The sequence below is a fragment of the Pseudophryne corroboree genome, chromosome 4 (genome assembly GCF_028390025.1).
Source record: "Pseudophryne corroboree isolate aPseCor3 chromosome 4, aPseCor3.hap2, whole genome shotgun sequence".
In the NCBI taxonomy this organism is placed as follows: Eukaryota; Metazoa; Chordata; class Amphibia; order Anura; family Myobatrachidae; genus Pseudophryne; species Pseudophryne corroboree.
The window spans coordinates 656,312,229-656,334,186 of record NC_086447.1 but is presented as its reverse complement, the minus strand read 5'-3'; the positions used below and the strand labels follow the sequence as shown (position 1 = coordinate 656,334,186).

At 47.4% G+C, this 21,958-nt stretch overlaps 1 long non-coding RNA gene across 1 annotated transcript in view; it reads left to right on the top strand.

Annotated features, from left to right (window-relative positions):
* Nucleotides 1–9,063: 9,063 nt before the first annotated feature.
* The window catches only part of LOC134910118 (uncharacterized), a 76,733-nt gene continuing 63,838 nt past the window's right edge, over nucleotides 9,064–21,958 (top strand). The window contains exon 1 of the long non-coding RNA XR_010176125.1: nucleotides 9,064–9,177. This is a non-coding gene — a long non-coding RNA (uncharacterized LOC134910118). The remainder of the gene's footprint in view (nucleotides 9,178–21,958) is intronic.

Here is a 21,958-nt window from a genome sequence, read left to right as displayed (position 1 = left end):
CCAGGGACCTTAAATGGGGGTCCAACACTGATGCCACTGTTGGGAAAGCGCAGCAGAGGTTGTTCTTCCTCAGGCAACTAAGGAAGTTCAACATCCCACAGAAGCTCCTGCTCCTCTTCTACTCCGCGATTGTGGAGTCGGTACTGTGCTCCTCGATACTCGTATGGTACAGCTCCGCCAGCGCGAGGGACATATGCAGGCTCCAAAAGGTGGTCAGAACCGCAGAGAAGATCATCGGGGCCGACCTTCCCTCAGTCCAGGACCTGTACTTGTCCAGAGCTAAAAAGCGGGCAATGAAGATAGTAAAAGACCAGCTACACCCCGGCCACAGCATGTTTAACTTGCTTCCTTCAGGCAGGCGTTACAGGGCTGTCCCTGCCAGATCCACCAGAAGCCTCAAAACTTTCTTTCCCCAAGCTGTCCGCCTGCTGAACTCCTGAACATTGACTGACTAGACGTACATGTAACTCACTTGTGTCCCTACGGTATACCTATCTGTGTAACTTTACTTGCCCCCCCCCCACACACACACACACACACACACACACACACCTGCTTACCTGTTACCTACTTGGCTGTTGTATAGCAAACCGAAGACAAATTCCTAGTATACGTAAGTATACCTGGCCAATAAAGCTGATTCTGATTCTGATTCTTCAATGCTGAGGCAAATACGGGGCAGCAGAATCCAGAAAACAACACAATAGCCTTGCCTGTCTAACTTGTTTCCTTACATACGGACAATTGAATATCAGTGCATTTATAACTCGCTGAGACCAATAAGAATAGATTGAACCTGTGTACATTTTTAATTATGTCTTGTCTTTATATGTTATGACTCAATATTTCGCCCTTTTAGAAAGTTTTGGAGAATTTGGCACTCCAGTTTTATAATGTATCAAACTAGTAAAAGTTACGTTTTAAATAACATCTGTTTCTATCCTAAGTATCCAGAACCTTGATTGAGGGTATATCTGCGTGCCCCATCCCAAGAGATTCCATTCGGACGCATCTCAGCGTCCTCCTTGTCTTTACCCCTGGATCACGGGTGGATTCTGAATCTACCAAAATCTCACCTAGAACCAACACAGGGGCTTCCTTTCCTGGGAATGAAACTGGACGCAGAATCTCAGAAAGTATTCCTTCCCTTGGAAAAGGCAATAATAATCCAGTCGATGATTCGGGCTGTCCTGAAACCAACCCGGATCTCGGTGCATCTCTGCATACGCCTTCTGGGGAAAATGGTGGCCTCTTACGAGGCGATTCAGTATGGAAAGTTTCATGCAAGGCCCTTCCAGCTGGATCTGTTGGACAAGTGGTCCGAATCACATCTTCACATGCACCAGAGGATTCGTCTGTCTCCAAAATCCAGGATCTCCCTCCTGTGGTGGTAACACACTTCTCACCTCGAGGGTCGGAGGTTCGGGATTCAGAATTGGATTCTGCTAACCACAGACGCAAGCCTCAGAGGTTGGGGCGCAGTTTCCCAGGGGGTGCAGTTTCAGGGAAGATGGTCAAGTCAGGAAGTCGTCCTTCCAATAAACAACCTGGAACTCAGGGCTATCTACAACGCCCTTCAGCAGGCCGCATTTCTTCTTCAGAATCAGGCTATTCAGGTCCAGTTTGATAATGTGACGGCGGTGATGTACATAAACCGACAGGGCGGAACGAAAAGCAGAGCCGCAATGTCAGAGGTGTCAAGAATTCTCCTCTGTGCGGAAAAACACAAAGTGGCGTTGTGGGCGGTCTTCATCCTGGGAGTAGAAAACTGGGAAGCAGACTTCCTCAGCAGACACGACCTGCATCTGGGGGAATGGGGCCTTCACCCGGAGGTGTTCCGGTGGTTGACACATCGGTTGGGATATCCACAATTTGACATGATGGCCTTTCAACTCAACAAGAAGCTCAGCGGTATTGTTCCAGGTCGAGAGACCCACAAGCAGTGGCGGTAGATGCTCTGACAAATCCGTGGGCCTACCAGCTGGTGTACGTGTTTCCTCCGCCTCCTCTGATCCCCAGAATTCTAAAAAGATTAAAAAGGGAATAGGTTCAACCAATCCTCATTGCTTCGGATTGGCCATGAAGGGCTTGGTATGCGGATCTTCTCAAGATGCTGCTCGAAGATCCGTGACCTCTACCTTTTCGCGAGGACCTGTTCGTCTATCAAGACTTACCGCGGCTACGTTTAACGGCATGGAAGTTGAACGGCTGATTCTAGCCAGGAGACGGATTCCTGACAAGGTCAACCCGACTATGATCCAAGCCAGGAAGGGGGTAACGTCTAAACATTACCACCATATCTGGAGGAAATATGTCTCTTGGTGGGAGAGCAGACAATACTCTATGGTGGAATTTCATCTGGGACGTTTCCTGCTTTTTCTGCAGATATGAGTGGATGTGGGCCTATGTCTAGGCTCCATAAAAGTACAGATTTCGGCCTTGGCTATTTTCTTTCTGAAACAATTGACTTCTCTCCCTGAGGTCCAGACGTTCTTGAAAGGTGTTCTGCACTGTTGGTCTTGGCTTCAGCAAGACGTTTGTCGGAGTTGGGTGCGTTATCTTACAAGAGCCCCTACCTAATTTTCCAATTTTCCATGAGGACAGAGGTGAACTCATGACTCATCAGCAATTTCTAAGGTGGTGTCCGCGTTTCAGAGAAACCAGCCTATTGTGGTTCCGGTTGTTACGGACACCTCTGCTACTTCAAAGTCTTTGGATGATGTGAGGGCTTTGATGGTTTATGTAAAAAGAACAGCTCGTCACAGAAAATTGGACTCGCTGTTCGTTCTCTATGTTCACAATAAAATTGGGTGTCCTGCTTCAAATTAGTCAGTTGCACACTGGATCAGGCTCACTATTCCACGGCAGGCTTGCCGGTTTCAAAATCTGTACAGGCCCACACTACTAGGTCGGTGGGTTCTTCTTGGGCGGCTGCCTGGGGTGTCTTGGCTTTACAGCTCTGCCGAGCAGCTACTTGGTCAGGTTCGAACACGTTTGCTAAGTTTTACAAGTTCGATACTTTGGCCTCTGAGGATCTTCAGTTTGGTCAATCAGTTCTGTAGGAACCTCAGCACTCTCCCACCCGGTTTGGGAGCTTTGGTACTTCCCCATGGTACTAAATGTATTCCCAGTATCCCCTAAGACATGAGAAAATAGGATTTTAATTGCCTACCGGTAAATCCTTTTCTCGTAGTCCGTAGGGGATACTGAGTGGCCGCCCGGTGCATAGTTCTTCCTGCACTGTTTCTTGCTTAAGTATTCTTTTTTGGTTCAGCTGTTGCTGTTCCTGTTTACATGTTTGGTTAGCATGGCTTTCCTCTTGTTATGGTTGTGCTGCTTCGAAATCTCCCCACTTTCGAATTTCCTTAATACTTCTCTCAAAGTATGTCCGTCTCTCGGGCATAGTTTCTAAACGGAGTCTGGTAGGAGGGGCATAGGGGGAAGAGCCAGCACACCTAATCAAACTTCTATAGTGCCCATGGCTCCTAGTGGATCCGTCTATACCCATGGTACTAAATGAATTCACAGTAACCCCTATGGACTACGAGAAAAGGATTTACTGGTAGGTAATTAAAATCCAATTTTTATGTAGCTGTGAAATTGTACTAATGTAGTTCTTATCATAGGCATCCATGCTTAGGTTTCACAGCTACACAGATCACTGTGAGAACAAGACGTTCCTCAGCTTGGACATCGAAGCTGGCGCAGGTAATGTCTCAGTTAATAGATAGCCTCCCCACGTGGGAACAAGGCTATGTGACTGTTTAGAACCATGAGGGTTCTAAGCTTCAGTCAGAATCCACCCTAAGCGCTACAAGAGTGGTCGCCATAGTATTCCTGCTCAGTACGTTCGGAACCACAGGTTCAGCATGGTGGGATTGAAACTGAAAGATAGTGTGACCCAAGCCTCCTGCATGGGAAAGTTCTACTTTGCTCAGGAGGCTGGTAGCACTGCCTCCTCTGAAACATCAGTGCCAGACTATACAGTGTCACTAATGGAAGTCGAGGTACTAGCCAGGGTGGTTGGAACAGACATAAAGCTCATATAGCTCACCCGGCAGAGCTCTGAACTCCAGGTCAGAAGGTCTCAAGATTACCCCTAGGGGGCATAGCTAAAGGACCCCCTAGAACTGACATGATCTCAGCCTAGCAAGCAATCAGTGGCACAATTGGCAGTGCGCAGTACTTATAAGACCGTATCTGTTGAGCAATGCCGAGGTTGTAAGTTCCAGCCTCACATAGAGCAGATTTGTTACTATGTGCAGGTCTGCTGTTTAACCTAGACATTGAACAATAGGAGAGCTCCCACCACTGGTGGACGCTTAGTTCGTGTGTCTAGTCGTCTTTGTCCTCTCGATTCCTGACACTCAGCTTTTGCTAATAGGTGCTATTACTCACCCAGCCCTCGGGTCTGCCTTGATAGCGAATACCAAAGGCAGGTGACTGGGACAAACAGAACCTTCCTCGGGCATTACAGAAAGGAGTTACTGTCCTTAGTAGTACATATATATGAGGCCGAGCTCCTACCTCGGGGTGGAGACCAAGGGTCTTAACCTCCAGGTCGTCAGCTTCAGTAGTAGCGACCAATATGGTCCTTTTGGTTACATGCCTGGCAAGTTGTAGCTCATTCTTCAGATACCTTTGAACTGTTCCCCTACGTTGGGGATACCCTCTTTGGCCTTTAAGTGTGGCCTTGAAAAACAAAGGAGAGGTACGGACAATGTAATGGTTAGCACTACTGCTCACTGCACTGAGGTCATGGGTTCGTATCCCAAAGAGGCTGCAGTAATCTAGCGGGCTAGCGTCTTAGTATACCATACAAAGTTACCTAAGTTCGATCCCCTTACGGCACACTAGTTTATTGCTAATTGTGTGGTCTATTTTATCACACAGAATCTAATATCAAGCATCGTCTTGCTACCAGGGGCTCCTTCCATAGATTCTACCTCTCGAAGTACTCAGTTCTGGGGTACAGATTACCAGTTCCCAAGCAGGCTGATGTACCTGTCATGTAACATGACGACCCCCTGGAGGACCCCGGGACGGAGGCCAATGGACGCTTAAGGGGGTTCATTCCGAGTTGATCGCTCGCTAGCAGTTTTTAGCAGCCATGCAAATGCGTAGTCGCCGTCCACGGGGGAGTGTATTTTCGCTTTGCAGGAGTGCGAACGCCTGTGCAGCAGAGCGCCTGCAAAGACATTTTGTGCAAAACAAGACCAGCCCTGTAGTTACTTATGCTGTGCGATGATTGCTGCAACGAGTGATATGGTAATGACGTCAGATACCCGCCCAGCAAATGCCCGGCCACGCCTGCGTTTTTCCAAACACTCCCAGAAAACGGTCAGTTGCCACCCAGAAACTCCCACTTCCTGTCAATCTCCTTGCGTTCGGCTGTGCGATTGGAATCGTCGCTAGAACCAGTGCAAAACCACAAAGGACTTTGTACCCGTATGACGCGCGTGCGCATTGTGGTGATTACGCATGCGCAGATTAGCCTTTTTTTCACTGATCGCTACGCAGCGAACAACGGCAGCTAGCGATCAACTCGGAATGACCCCCCAAGGTCAGAGCAGTAATCTCTTGGGGCTAAGCATTAGTTATTGGTAAAGGTCCTCCTGTGTTCTTTTCTATGGGATTCCCAGTCCTGAGAGGGACAGACACTCTCAGGTAGTCAGTTCACAACTTTTTTCTTTTTGTAGTTTAAAGCTGGATAGGTCATACTGTCCTATCCTCATTCTAAAGGTGTTGAACATGCATCTACAATTCCCAGGATTCGCATGGAGCCACTTCCCTCCATTTTTATTATATGAAACACTACTTCAGATTTTCATATGGTCCAATTCTTCCAATACCATAGGTATGTCAAGGGCACTGCGTGTGTTCAGCAGGACCAAAGCGGTCCTAGCAGCTCACCTGCGTCACAGAAGTGCCAGGATCCTTCCTCCTTAGGACAACCATCTCTTCCTAGCCCAGTTGAAGGATGTTTTGACAGTCCACATCCACTCGACAGACGATTCTTCTTCAGTCTCTAGGCTACAATATCCGTTGAAGTCCTCAGTAACTCCTTTATAGGATGGGATTTGGGCCTTACAAGCCAATATCTATGAGTTTGCTGCAGGGTCCATACCTTCCTGCACATCTGGACTCCATGGTTGTTACATTTCACACGGTATGCCCAGATTTAATCCCGTTCTCGGCTATTATAGGGTATGGCCAGGTAAAGCAGGTAGCATCGGTTCGGCACTCCCTCTGGTGTGGCTATTCTGGTCAAGCCAGGACCAAGGGTCGCCCTTTGTGAATCCAGGACTGGGTCCTGATCACCCCTGCAGCAACTCTTCATGGGTGTGGGGACGGTCTTGCCTCTAAGACAAGGGCAGGCTTAAGACAGCCAGTTTCGCATCAATACCTTGGAACTCATAAACCAGACCATTTCCATTAGCTGGCCTTTACTCCAGGGTTCTCCATTTAATACACAGTCGTCACTTTCATAATCCTTTGGATAGCGCTCTCAGCCGAGGTGTCATGAGGGATGTAAATTATAGTTCCGATAGGCAGAGTGTTATCTTTCTGCTCTAGCTGCGTTTATCTCAGTGGCCAGGACATGCATTCCGGTAAGTGGGCCCCCCAGTTGGAAGTATTTTGCTTTCTGGTTCGTCAGTTCCCCGGACATGGTCATGATGATGTCCCTGCACATTCACCAGCTCCTGAGATACTGCTCCCACACAGGGACCCTACAGTCTTTCTACCAGACACTGGGGCAATTCTGTGGACGAGCGTTTCCTGGATTCTCCACACGTTCCGGCGGTTAGAAGACAGGAAAATCTTGGTAGTCCTTCATGGACAACAGTAAATGGTCTATACTGTTCTACCTCGATGACTTCCTCTGCGACCGAACCTCCGATATTTGGGTCCCTGCCTTCATCTGGATCGGGCCAGCCTCGTTTTGACGCAGCAGCTCTGGTGACGTCGCCTCTTGCGAACGTAGGGTTTTTTCTAGGAGGAACATTATGGCCAGGCTCACTGCCATTAAACTGTCTTTGACCAGGATTTATCTCCACGGTTGGCGGACTACCTTGGAATGCTTTTGTCTCACAAGAATCTTCCCGCGCTCATCGTTAGTATCTCGACTTCCTGTATTTTTCCAGGCATGTCTCTATCTCTGTCTGGGGTTGCACTTTAGGATCCAGGTCTCCGACCTGTCCGGCCTTTACAACACCAGATGCCTTTGGTGTCCTGTTCATCCTACCTCCATTGAGGCTCCAGTGGCTCTGTGTGTCCCGTTTGTAGTTCACGGGTCCTCCAGTCTGCTACCTTTTGAGCTTGAACTGAGTGGAGTTTACATGACTCTCCTGAAAGACTGTTTTCTTCTTTGCTTTTTCATCAGCTGGTTTAGTTTTGAATTTCAGCGCCTGGTCCTAGCGCTCTCAGCTTGTTTATCATATAGATTGGATTTCCCTTTGCAATCGCCTGGGTTACTTACCTAGCGTGGTTGTGCTTACACCTTCTCTGGCTGTCATGCGGGTTCCCTGCATTTCCGTGGACAGGACATAGGACATCCACTGGTTTGATTCACTCTTCGTTTTGTATGATTTCCACGGCTGGCCAGCTTCACCACAGTTCTTGGCCAGATAGTCCCTTCTAACTGTCTGTCAGGCCTATTGACGATGGAGGTTCCTTCTCTAACTGGGGTGGCACCTCATTCCACCCGGTAGATCGGATCTTCTTGCAGGGCAACCTCGTGTGCTCTTGCCCATATTGAGACTTTTGCGTTGGCTGCCACCGCCTTCAGGCATAGGGTTCTTAGCGCAGTCCAGGAGTGTCCCTGCCTTGAGGGGACAGCTTTAGGACGTCCCAGCGTACTGCTCCTGTGCCCCTAGTGGACGAGAAAGAAAATAGGATTTATGGTCTTACCTGGTTAAATCCTTTTCTTTGAGTCCATAGGGGGCACAGGACGCCCTCTCTGACTAACCTGTCTTGTGGGACTTTGTTCCTACAGTACCAGTCAAAAGTTTGGACACACTTTCTCATTCAATTGAATGAGAAAGTGTGTCTACACTTTTGACTGGTACTGTATATTGGTGGGTGGGTGTCCATCTCCCTGTGAGTGAGTCTCTGTGGGATTGATGGTCTGCAGTCTCCATGTTGTTCTTTCCGCTCCTGCTGTTGGCTTGCTAACTAAACTGGCGGGCCGATGGCTGGGGGCAGGGTATAGTGGAGAAGGGAGAGTGAGGGCTGCTGGGTAAAAGTTCTTAACTGTTTGGTGCCCAGAGTCTCCCATCTCCAGCCTATACCTAGTGTACTGCTCCTGTGCCCCCTATGGACTCAAAGAAAAGGATTTAACTAGGTAAGACCATAAATCCTATTTTATGTTGTACACCCTGGCCTATATACAAAAAGGTAATGATGTGTTGACTCTATTTTGGCATTCTAAGATAAATTTTACTCCACACTACCTACCAACATATCACTGCTACCTAACCTATTAACAACATACTGTACACCAACACTATGTTAACACCTAATATATACTGTCACTGTATATACCTCTGCTACCACCTATTGTACATTACACTGTCAATGCATACACCAATGCTATGTACATTACACTGCCACTTCATACACCAACACTATGCCAAAAGCCACATTGCACTGCCACCACCATCCTTTTCTGAGAATGTGTGTGTTTCACATGAAAATGTTGACATTTCAGCAATGTCAGTCATAACAGTCGACATATTGAATGTCTACCTAACGATTGCATCCCTATTATAGTGCTACCGTTCACAATATGAACAACTACAGTACCTTCGCACTTAAATTAAAAAATAGAGTGGTGCTGCCATCACCTGTCTGCTTTAACGGAACACTACACCTGGTATATTACTTGCTTTACAGTTTCTTCACTGCCATTACCAGTTCTGTACTAATGTTGGAATGACTTGCCTGTTTAATACTTTATATTGTCAGAATACATCTAGTTTAAGGCAGTGAAATGTATTTTATTGTTAGAATCCATGATAATGATTCATTTATTAAAGTGCTGTGTTTTTGTACTAGGTTCAGTATGCTGCATATGTATCAGTGGGCGGTGTTATGTCTGTTATCCAAATGATGTTTGCAGGACTCCTCTTCCTACTTTTCACAAAATTCAGCTTTATGCGAAAACTTCTGATAAAAGTAAGTGGTTTTGGTGACTTCTTGGTGACCACTAGGTTGCCCATTATTACATACTGTAGGTTCATGAATAGTCTACCAGCAGACAGAGCTTTCACAGTGAGTAATGCTGGGCACACATGCTGCCCCGTCTGCCAGTGTGTGCCAATGATATGTCTGAACGCCGTCACTCCTAGACACATCGCATCACACACGATGACCAATATATCTACAGATATGTGCCCTTACACGTGCTGCAGCAGCTGCCGGTGATTGGCGGCTGAACTGGGCGGGCGCGTGTAGATCAGGCAGTCTGTATGCACAACACACTGTCTGGCCCATCTATAGATATATCTGCAGATCAATTGCTCTGCAGATATATCGAGCAGTGTGTACCCAGCATTAGGGTTGATATTGTTAAATGGACATAAACCTGTATATTCTTTATTTTTATTTTTTTCCTTTTTGTATTTGTCTAAAATAAATTGAGGGGCATAGTAATATAGGGGTGGTATTCAGTATACCGGTTGTTGGGATCCCGGCGCACAGTATACCGATGCCGGAATCCCGACACCCGGCATACCGATAACTTTTCTCCCTCTTGGGGGTCCACGACCCCCACTGGAGGGAGCATAGATAGCGTGGCACGCGCAGTGAGCCCGCAAGGGGCTCATTTGGGCTCGCCCCGCTGTTGACGAGCCGGCGGTCGGGATCCCGGCGCCGGGAACCCGTCCGCCGGCAACTCATATCACACCCGAATATAGAGCTGATCAGACACTTCCAATTTCTGTAATGGTGCTTGTACAGTAAGTCTATTTGAAGAGATGCATTTTGTTGTTAATTTTTTTTCCTCCTCCCAAAGTTCTCGTCCATTTTATTGTGGTGTAAATATTCTCACAGTAGAATCGGTCAGTGCAACTTATATGTGACAACACTGGTTGGGTGTATGCTGCCATAGGGGTGCATGTGTGGCTTTGTTAAGGGACAGATACAGTAGATGAAAGATCAGACCCAAGTATATGGAGACCATTTTCAAGGACACTGATCTTTTTTCAGAATATTGGACAGTTTCTGAGAACATGAGGATATGGGAGAGAGCATTAGGCTCACACTGTATTCACATACTGTGTACCTATGCTCTGCTTCCAGCAGTTTGCACCATGGTAACTCCTGGCTTGGGAGGCAAGCGAGTTGTCACACATTGACACTGTGGAATATAGGTGGCAGAATACATAGTGAATATAATCTTATTTTATACAAATAGGATACTGTAAATATGTAGCATTCTCCCAAATATTTCCCCACATTTTGGGGAGATCTCCAATCATATATTCACAATGACAAAAGTGATTGGACACTGATGGCAAATAGATCAACAAGATTTTATTGACACTGATTCTTTGTAGATCCACCACGTGCAGTGATTACTGCAGACACTCTTCTTGGCAAACTGTCCACAAGTTCCTGGACAGCAGCAGGCGGTATGTTTTGCCATTCTGCCTTAAGTACAGTGACCAACTGTGATACTGAAGTAAGTCATGTCGGTCTAGAACGCCCCCGTTGCACGTTGCTTTGTCCCAGAGGTTCTCAATGAGGTTAAGATCTGGACTCTGAGCTGCCCAGTCCATCAGCATAATGCCACCACGTCCATGCTTTACTGTAGGTATTGTACACTCTGACATCAGACGTTCTCCTGGCAATCATAAGGAATGGGCCCTAGACTGCACACCATAACTGCAAGTAATGCAAGGTATTACCTTGCTGAGACCTCTAGTGCCCCAAACAAAGAAAATGAATGCAGGTGCACTATTCAAACATTACTAATTGGAATAATATTAAAATTCTCTTATGTCCTAGAGGATGCTGGGGACTCCGTAAGGACCATGGGGTATAGACGGGCTCCGTAGGAGACATGGGCACTATAAAGAACTTTAGAATGGGTTTGCACTGGCTCCTCCCTCTATGCCCCTCCTCCAGACCTCAGTTAGATCCTGTGCCCAGAGGAGATTGGGTGCATTACAGGGGAGCTCTCCTGAGTTTCTCTGATAAAGAATTTTGTTAGGTTTTTTATTTTCAGGGAGCACTGCTGGCAACAGGCTCCCTGCGCCGTGGGACTGAGGAGAGAGAAGCAGACCTACTTAAGTGATAGGCTCTGCTTCTTAGGCACTGGACACCATTAGCTCCAGAGGGAGTCGGAACGCAGGTCTCCCCTCGCTGTTCGTCCCGGAGCCGCGCCGCCGTCCTCCTCGCAGAGCCGGAAGATAGAAGCTGGGTGAGTATAAGAAGAAACGAAGTCTTCAAGGCGGCAGAAGACTTCAGATCTTCACTGAGGTAAGCGCGCAGCGGTAACGCTGCGCGCCATTGCTCCCACACAATACACACACTAGTGGGCACTGATGGGTGCAGAGCGCAGGGGGGGCGCCCTGGGCAGCAATAAAACCTCTATATCTGGCATTATTAGGTTGGACACTGCAGAGGCAGTAATTCTTTGAATCCCCCGCCAGTTTTGAGATACTTTGAGCGGGACCGAAGCCCGCCGCTGGAGGGGGCGGAGCTTGGTCCCTCAGCACTAACCAGCGCCATTTTCTCCACAGAGATCTGCAGAGAAGCTGGCTCCCCGGTCTCTCCCCTGCTGAACACGGTGACACAGGGCTGAAAAGGGGAGGGGGGGGGGCACTTGTAAGGCGCAGTGAGTGTATTAACACAGTAATTAATATAAAAGCGCTATTATCTGGGAGTTTATTTTCCAGTGTCAATTGGCGCTGGGTGTGTGCTGGCATACTCTCTCTCTGTCTCTCCAAAGGGCCTTATTGGGGAACTGTCTCCTTATAACTATATCCCTGTGTGTGTGGGGGGGTGTCGGTACGAGTGTGTCGGCATGTCTGATGCGGAAGGCTCAGCTAAGGAGAAGGTGGAGCAGATAATTGTGGTGTCTCCGTCGGCAACGCCGACTCATGATTGGATGGACATGTGGAATGTTTTAAATGCAAACGTGACATTATTACATAAGAGATTGGACAAAGCAGAGCCCAGGGAAAAAGCATGGAGTCAATCCACGGCTTCGGCTGGGTCACCGGGTCCTTCTGGGTCTCAAAAACGTCCCCTATCCCAAATAGCAGACACTGATACCGACACGGACTCTGACTCCAGTGTCGACTACGATGAAGCGAGGTTACACCCAAGGGTGGCAAAAAGTATTCATTATATGATTGTTGCAATAAAAAATGTTTTGCATATCACAGATGACCCCTCGGTCCCTGACACGAGGGAGTGCATGTATAAGGAAAAGAAACCTGAGGTAACCTTTCCCCCATCCCATGAACTTAACGAGTTATTTGAAAAAGCTTGGTAAACTCCAGATAAAAAACTGCAGATTCCCAAGAGGATTCTTATGGTGTACGTTGGGAATCCTCACCCAGGGTGGACAAGGCTTTAACACGCCTGTCCAAGAAAGTGGCGCTACCGTCTCCGGACACGGTAGTCCTCAAGGATCCTGCTGATCGCAGACAGGAAACTACTTTAAAGTCTATTTATGCGCATACAGGTGCTTTGCTCAGACCGGCAATAGCATCGGCATGGGTGTGTAGTGCGGTTGCAGCTTGGACAGATACCTTGTCAGCTGACCTTGATACCCTAGATAGTGATACCATTTTATTGACCTTAGGCCACATTAAAGACGCAGTCTTATATATGAGGGACGCTCAAAGAGACGTTGGGCTGCTGGGTTCGAGAGCCAACGCCATGGCGATTTCTGCTAGGTGAGCCCTGTGGACCCGCCAATGGACGGGTGATGCCGACTCAAAGAAGCATATGGAGGTTTTGCCATACAAAGGTGAAGTTTTATTTGGGGAAGGTCTCGCGGACCTGGTTGCCACAGCTACCGCGGGTAAATCTACCTTTTTGCCTTTTGTTCCCCCGCAGCAAAAGAAAACTCCACAATATCAGATGCAGTCCTTTCGGTCGCATAAGTCCAGAAGAGGTCGGGGTTCATCTTTCCTCGCCAGAGGTAAGGGTAGAGGAAAGAGCTTCTGCTCCGGCTAGTTCCCAGGAGCAGAAGTCTTCCCCGGCTTCTACTAAATCCACCGCATGACACTGGGGCTCCACTGAGGGAGTCCACACTGGTGGGGGCACGTCTTCGACTCTTCAGCCAGGTCTGAGTTCTGTCAGACGTGGATCCTTGGGCGATGGATATTGTATCCCAAGGCTACAAACTGGAATTCGAAGAGGTGCCCCCTCGCCGATTTTTCAAGTCGGCCTTGCCAGCTTCTTCCCCAGAGTGGGTTCTTCCTGGGCGGCTGCCCGGGGTGTCTCTGCTTTACAGATTTGCCGAGCGGCCACTTGGTCAAGGTCGAACACGTTTGCTAACTTTTACAAGTTCGATACTTTGGCCTCTGAGGACCTAAAGTTTTGTCTATCGGTTCTGCAGGAGCCTCCGTGCTCTCCCTCCCGTACTGGGAGCTTTGGTACATCCCTAATGTGGACCCCAGTATCCTCTAGGACAGGGATGGGGAACCTTCGGCCCTCCAGCTGTTGTTGAACTACACATACCAGCATGCCTTGCTACAGTTTTGCTATTTGGCTATGCAAAAACTGTTGCAGGGCATGCTGGGATGTGTAGTTCAACAACAGCTGGAGGGCCGAAGGTTCCCCATTCCTGCTCTAGGACGTAAGAGAAAATAGGATTTTAATTACCTACCGGTAAATCCTTTTCTCATAGTCCGTAGAGGATGCTGGGCGCCCGCCCAGCACTTCGTTCTCCTGCAGTTGTTACTTGGTTCAGTACTACCTGGTTACTTGGTTAAGTACTGCATTGTTACTTGGTTAAGTACCGTTGTTCAGCTGTTGCTGAATTGTTCCAGCTAGTTAGCTTGGTTTGCCTTGTTATGTGTGAGCTGGTGTGAATCTGACTACTATCTGTGTATTTCCTTCTCTCAAAGTATGTCCGTCTCCTCGGGCACAGTTTCTAGACTGAGTCTAGTAGGAGGGGCATAGAGGGAGGAGCCAACCCACACTATTAAACTCTTAAAGTGCCCATGGCTCCCAAGGACCCTGTCTATACCCCATGGTACTAATGTGGACCCCAGCATCCTCTACGGCAGGCCTGGCCAACCTGTGGCTCTCCAGCTGTTGTAAAACTACAAGTCCCATCATGCTTTGCTACAGTTTTGCTATTAGGGAAGGCTAAAACTGTGGCAGGGCATGCTGGGATGTGTAGTTTCACAACATCTGGAGAGCCACAGGTTGGCCAGGCCTGCTCTACGGACTACGAGAAAAGGATTTACCGGTAGGTAATTAAAATCCTATTTAACGGCTTAGAGTCCGGCCAAATTTGTTCAAATCGACAAATAAATTAAATAAATTAGGTTCTGCATCTGGAGCAAATTTAAGTCCTTTATTTAAAAGTGTGATTTTGGCACTTGTTAGGGTTTTGTCAGATAAATGAAATGCTCCTTTTGCATTTTTTGTAGGATTTGGAGTGTCCTCCTCTGCTGCCCCTGAATCTTACTTTTGATCAAGGTCATTTGGGTAGTTTCTGTTGTCATTATGATTTAAAAAGAGTAAACACAGTTGTTTGACAATAAATGGCTTCACCTAACCACTAACCATGAGTGAAAGAAAAGTTTGTGAGTTATCATTCATATTCTCTGACAAATGGCCAGAAAATCACAAATTCTGCTAGGGTATGTAAACTTCTGAGCACAACTGTACTTAAATTTATGCTGGTGTGTCTATCCGTTTAGGGATATAGATCAATAGGTCTGGAATTGTCGGTGTTGTATCGATTCTTCCCTTTGCGGTTTCAATACCATTATTATTATTACTTCTTTACCTTGCCCCTCCCCTTTTTTTTTCTCTCTTCTGTCATTTTCATCTTCCCTTTTATTCTGAATTTTATATGAACATCGTAAATCAATTATACGTATATAATTTTTGCTGTATACATTTTTCATATTTGTTGGTGTTATTTTTATATATAGGTTGAGTATGCCTTATCCAAAATGTATATATTCATCCATTTTTTTATTCATTTTTTTTTATTTATATTTTTATGCACTGTACTTATATATTTTTTTGTGTCTGAAGATTTGCCTATCTATTTTAATTGTCAGCTTTTTATGAGGGCTATAATAATCATACGATGCCCTATCTTGAAGCTATGAGTAATGATACACCTGTGTTGAATATATAGAACGGACATGTCTGAGTAGACAACTGTGTGGGTGATGTATTGAACGGAACACCTTGGAACACATTTTTCTTATTGAGCTAATTACCCCAATGTGGGAAGGTAACAGCAGCATGGTCTTCCTTTCACTTTTCAATATACCCTCTGAGGTAACGGCTGCACTTATAGAGCCGAGAAACGCGTCAGAGAATAGTGATAATTTCCTGGCCTGCGGCATCTACAACCGGGCAGCCACCCTGATTACCAGTGGATGATATCTGTTTGTCGATTTCAGCTCGGTCTTCAATACAATCGTCCCCAGCATCCTCCACCCCAAATTACTTCGCCTAGGGGTCCCAGAAGCTACCTGTTCCTGGATAATAGACTTCCTGACAGATAGGACACAGGTGGTGAAAGCGGGGGAATTCACCTCTCAAGCGCGGTCCATCAGTACAGGGGCCCCTCAGGGCTGTGTCCTCTCACCCCTGCTCTTCTCCCTGTACACAAATGACTGTACCTCAGAGGCGCAATCAGTAAGGATCATCAAATTCGCCGATGACACCACCGTCATCGGCCTCATCAAGGATGGGGACGAATCGGCCTATAGACGGGAAGTAGACCGGCTGGTCCAGTGGTGCATCCACAACAACCTTGACCTCAACCCCCTCAAAACTGTCGAGATGATAGTGGACTTCAGGAAGAAGTCATCTAGTGCACCTCCGCTAACGATTGCTGACAGTGTGGTATCGCTAGTGGACTCCTTCAAGTTTCTAGGGACCACAATCTCCAGGGACCTTAAATGGGGGTCCAACACTGATGCCACTGTTGGGAAAGCGCAGCAGAGGTTGTTCTTCCTCAGGCAACTAAGGAAGTTCAACATCCCACAGAAGCTCCTGCTCCTCTTCTACTCCGCGATTGTGGAGTCGGTACTGTGCTCCTCGATACTCGTATGGTACAGCTCCGCCAGCGCGAGGGACATATGCAGGCTCCAAAAGGTGGTCAGAACCGCAGAGAAGATCATCGGGGCCGACCTTCCCTCAGTCCAGGACCTGTACTTGTCCAGAGCTAAAAAGCGGGCAATGAAGATAGTAAAAGACCAGCTACACCCCGGCCACAGCATGTTTAACTTGCTTCCTTCAGGCAGGCGTTACAGGGCTGTCCCCGCCAGATCCACCAGAAGCCTCAAAACTTTCTTTCCCCAAGCTGTCCGCCTGCTGAACTCCTGAACATTGACTGACTAGACGTACATGTAACTCACTTGTGTCCCTACGGTATACCTATCTGTGTAACTTTACTTGCCCCCCCCCCACACACACACACACACACACACACACACACACACACACACCTGCTTACCTGTTACCTACTTGGCTGTTGTATAGCAAACCGAAGACAAATTCCTAGTATACGTAAGTATACCTGGCCAATAAAGCTGATTCTGATTCTGATTCTGATTCTTCAATGCTGAGGCAAATACGGGGCAGCAGAATCCAGAAAACAACACAATAGCCTTGCCTGTCTAACTTGTTTCCTTACATACGGACAATTGAATATCAGTGCATTTATAACTCGCTGAGACCAATAAGAATAGATTGAACCTGTGTACATTTTTAATTATGTCTTGTCTTTATATGTTATGACTCAATATTTCGCCCTTTTAGAAAGTTTTGGAGAATTTGGCACTCCAGTTTTATAATGTATCAAACTAGTAAAAGTTACGTTTTAAATAACATCTGTTTCTATCCTAAGTATCCAGAACCTTGATTGAGGGTATATCTGCGTGCCCCATCCCAAGAGATTCCATTCGGACGCATCTCAGCGTCCTCCTTGTCTTTACCCCTGGATCACGGGTGGATTCTGAATCTACCAAAATCTCACCTAGAACCAACACAGGGGCTTCCTTTCCTGGGAATGAAACTGGACGCAGAATCTCAGAAAGTATTCCTTCCCTTGGAAAAGGCAATAATAATCCAGTCGATGATTCGGGCTGTCCTGAAACCAACCCGGATCTCGGTGCATCTCTGCATACGCCTTCTGGGGAAAATGGTGGCCTCTTACGAGGCGATTCAGTATGGAAAGTTTCATGCAAGGCCCTTCCAGCTGGATCTGTTGGACAAGTGGTCCGAATCACATCTTCACATGCACCAGAGGATTCGTCTGTCTCCAAAATCCAGGATCTCCCTCCTGTGGTGGTAACACACTTCTCACCTCGAGGGTCGGAGGTTCGGGATTCAGAATTGGATTCTGCTAACCACAGACGCAAGCCTCAGAGGTTGCGGCGCAGTTTCCCAGGGGGTGCAGTTTCAGGGAAGATGGTCAAGTCAGGAAGTCGTCCTTCCAATAAACAACCTGGAACTCAGGGCTATCTACAACGCCCTTCAGCAGGCCGCATTTCTTCTTCAGAATCAGGCTATTCAGGTCCAGTTTGATAATGTGACGGCGGTGATGTACATAAACCGACAGGGCGGAACGAAAAGCAGAGCCGCAATGTCAGAGGTGTCAAGAATTCTCCTCTGTGCGGAAAAACACAAAGTGGCGTTGTGGGCGGTCTTCATCCTGGGAGTAGAAAACTGGGAAGCAGACTTCCTCAGCAGACACGACCTGCATCTGGGGGAATGGGGCCTTCACCCGGAGGTGTTCCGGTGGTTGACACGTCGGTTGGGATATCCACAATTTGACATGATGGCCTTTCAACTCAACAAGAAGCTCAGCGGTATTGTTCCAGGTCGAGAGACCCACAAGCAGTGGCGGTAGATGCTCTGACAAATCCGTGGGCCTACCAGCTGGTGTACGTGTTTCCTCCGCCTCCTCTGATCCCCAGAATTCTAAAAAGATTAAAAAGGGAATAGGTTCAACCAATCCTCATTGCTTCGGATTGGCCATGAAGGGCTTGGTATGCGGATCTTCTCAAGATGCTGCTCGAAGATCCGTGGCCTCTACCTTTTCGCGAGGACCTGTTCGTCTATCAAGACTTACCGCGGCTACGTTTAACGGCATGGAAGTTGAACGTCTGATTCTAGCCAGGAGACGGATTCCTGACAAGGTCAACCCGACTATGATCCAAGCCAGGAAGGGGGTAACGTCTAAACATTACCACCATATCTGGAGGAAATATGTCTCTTGGTGGGAGAGCAGACAATACTCTATGGTGGAATTTCATCTGGGACGTTTCCTGCTTTTTCTGCAGATATGAGTGGATGTGGGCCTATGTCTAGGCTCCATAAAAGTACAGATTTCGGCCTTGGCTATTTTCTTTCTGAAACAATTGACTTCTCTCCCTGAGGTCCAGACGTTCTTGAAAGGTGTTCTGCACTGTTGGTCTTGGCTTCAGCAAGACGTTTGTCGGAGTTGGGTGCGTTATCTTACAAGAGCCCCTACCTAATTTTCCAATTTTCCATGAGGACAGAGGTGAACTCATGACTCATCAGCAATTTCTAAGGTGGTGTCCGCGTTTCAGAGAAACCAGCCTATTGTGGTTCCGGTTGTTACGGACACCTCTGCTACTTCAAAGTCTTTGGATGATGTGAGGGCTTTGATGGTTTATGTAAAAAGAACAGCTCGTCACAGAAAATTGGACTCGCTGTTCGTTCTCTATGTTCACAATAAAATTGGGTGTCCTGCTTCAAATTAGTCAGTTGCACACTGGATCAGGCTCACTATTCCACGGCAGGCTTGCCGGTTTCAAAATCTGTACAGGCCCACACTACTAGGTCGGTGGGTTCTTCTTGGGCGGCTGCCTGGGGTGTCTTGGCTTTACAGCTCTGCCGAGCAGCTACTTGGTCAGGTTCGAACACGTTTGCTAAGTTTTACAAGTTCGATACTTTGGCCTCTGAGGATCTTCAGTTTGGTCAATCAGTTCTGTAGGAACCTCAGCACTCTCCCACCCGGTTTGGGAGCTTTGGTACTTCCCCATGGTACTAAATGTATTCCCAGTATCCCCTAAGACATGAGAAAATAGGATTTTAATTGCCTACCGGTAAATCCTTTTCTCGTAGTCTGTAGGGGATACTGAGTGGCCGCCCGGTGCATAGTTCTTCCTGCACTGTTTCTTGCTTAAGTATTCTTTTTTGGTTCAGCTGTTGCTGTTCCTGTTTACATGTTTGGTTAGCATGGCTTTCCTCTTGTTATGGTTGTGCTGCTTCGAAATCTCCCCACTTTCGAATTTCCTTAATACTTCTCTCAAAGTATGTCCGTCTCTCGGGCATAGTTTCTAAACGGAGTCTGGTAGGAGGGGCATAGGGGGAAGAGCCAGCACACCTAATCAAACTTCTATAGTGCCCATGGCTCCTAGTCGATCCGTCTATACCCATGGTACTAAATGAATTCACAGTAACCCCTACGGACTACGAGAAAAGGATTTACTGGTAGGTAATTAAAATCCAATTTTTATGTAGCTGTGAAATTGTACTAATGTAGTTCTTATCATAGGCATCCATGCTTAGGTTTCACAGCTACACAGATCACTGTGAGAACAAGACGTTCCTCAGCTTGGACATCGAAGCTGGCGCAGGTAATGTCTCAGTTAATAGATAGCCTCCCCACGTGGGAACAAGGCTATGTGACTGTTTAGAACCATGAGGGTTCTAAGCTTCAGTCAGAATCCACCCTAAGCGCTACAAGAGTGGTCGCCATAGTATTCCTGCTCAGTACGTTCGGAACCACAGGTTCAGCATGGTGGGATTGAAACTGAAAGATAGTGTGACCCAAGCCTCCTGCATGGGAAAGTTCTACTTTGCTCAGGAGGCTGGTAGCACTGCCTCCTCTGAAACATCAGTGCCAGACTATACAGTGTCACTAATGGAAGTCGAGGTACTAGCCAGGGTGGTTGGAACAGACATAAAGCTCATATAGCTCACCCGGCAGAGCTCTGAACTCCAGGTCAGAAGGTCTCAAGATTACCCCTAGGGGGCATAGCTAAAGGACCCCCTAGAACTGACATGATCTCAGCCTAGCAAGCAATCAGTGGCACAATTGGCAGTGCGCAGTACTTATAAGACCGTATCTGTTGAGCAATGCCGAGGTTGTAAGTTCCAGCCTCACATAGAGCAGATTTGTTACTATGTGCAGGTCTGCTGTTTAACCTAGACATTGAACAATAGGAGAGCTCCCACCACTGGTGGACGCTTAGTTCGTGTGTCTAGTCGTCTTTGTCCTCTCGATTCCTGACACTCAGCTTTTGCTAATAGGTGCTATTACTCACCCAGCCCTCGGGTCTGCCTTGATAGCGAATACCAAAGGCAGGTGACTGGGACAAACAGAACCTTCCTCGGGCATTACAGAAAGGAGTTACTGTCCTTAGTAGTACATATATATGAGGCCGAGCTCCTACCTCGGGGTGGAGACCAAGGGTCTTAACCTCCAGGTCGTCAGCTTCAGTAGTAGCGACCAATATGGTCCTTTTGGTTACGTGCCTGGCAAGTTGTAGCTCGTTCTTCAGATACCTTTGAACTGTTCCCCTACGTTGGGGATACCCTCTTTGGCCTTTAAGTGTGGCCTTGAAAAACAAAGGAGAGGTACGGACAATGTAATGGTTAGCACTACTGCTCACTGCACTGAGGTCATGGGTTCGTATCCCAAAGAGGCTGCAGTAATCTAGCGGGCTAGCGTCTTAGTATACCATACAAAGTTACATAAGTTCGATCCCCTTACGGCACACTAGTTTATTGCTAATTGTGTGGTCTATTTTATCACACAGAATCTAATATCAAGCATCGTCTTGCTACCAGGGGCTCCTTCCATAGATTCTACCTCTCGAGGTACTCAGTTCTGGGGTACAGATTACCAGTTCCCAAGCAGGCTGATGTACCTGTCATGTAACATGACGATCCCCTGGAGGACCCCGGGACGGAGGCCAATGGACGCTTAAGGGGGTTCATTCCGAGTTGATCGCTCGCTAGCAGTTTTTAGCAGCCATGCAAATGCGTAGTCGCCGTCCACGGGGGAGTGTATTTTCGCTTTGCAGGAGTGCGAACGCCTGTGCAGCAGAGCGCCTGCAAACACATTTTGTGCAAAACAAGACCAGCCCTGTAGTTACTTATGCTGTGCGATGATTGCTGCAACGAGTGATATGGTAATGACGTCAGATACCCGCCCAGCAAATGCCCGGCCACGCCTGCGTTTTTCCAAACACTCCCAGAAAACGGTCAGTTGCCACCCAGAAACTCCCACTTCCTGTCAATCTCCTTGCGTTCGGCTGTGCGATTGGAATCGTCGCTAGAACCAGTGCAAAACCACAAAGGACTTTGTACCCGTACGACGCGCGTGCGCATTGTGGTGATTACGCATGCGCAGATTAGCCTTTTTTTCACTGATCGCTACGCAGCGAACAACGGCAGCTAGCGATCAACTCGGAATGACCCCCCAAGGTCAGAGCAGTAATCTCTTGGGGCTAAGCATTAGTTATTGGTAAAGGTCCTCCTGTGTTCTTTTCTATGGGATTCCCAGTCCTGAGAGGGACAGACACTCTCAGGTAGTCAGTTCACAACTTTTTTCTTTTTGTAGTTTAAAGCTGGATAGGTCATACTGTCCTATCCTCATTCTAAAGGTGTTGAACATGCATCTACAATTCCCAGGATTCGCATGGAGCCACTTCCCTCCATTTTTATTATATGAAACACTACTTCAGATTTTCATATGGTC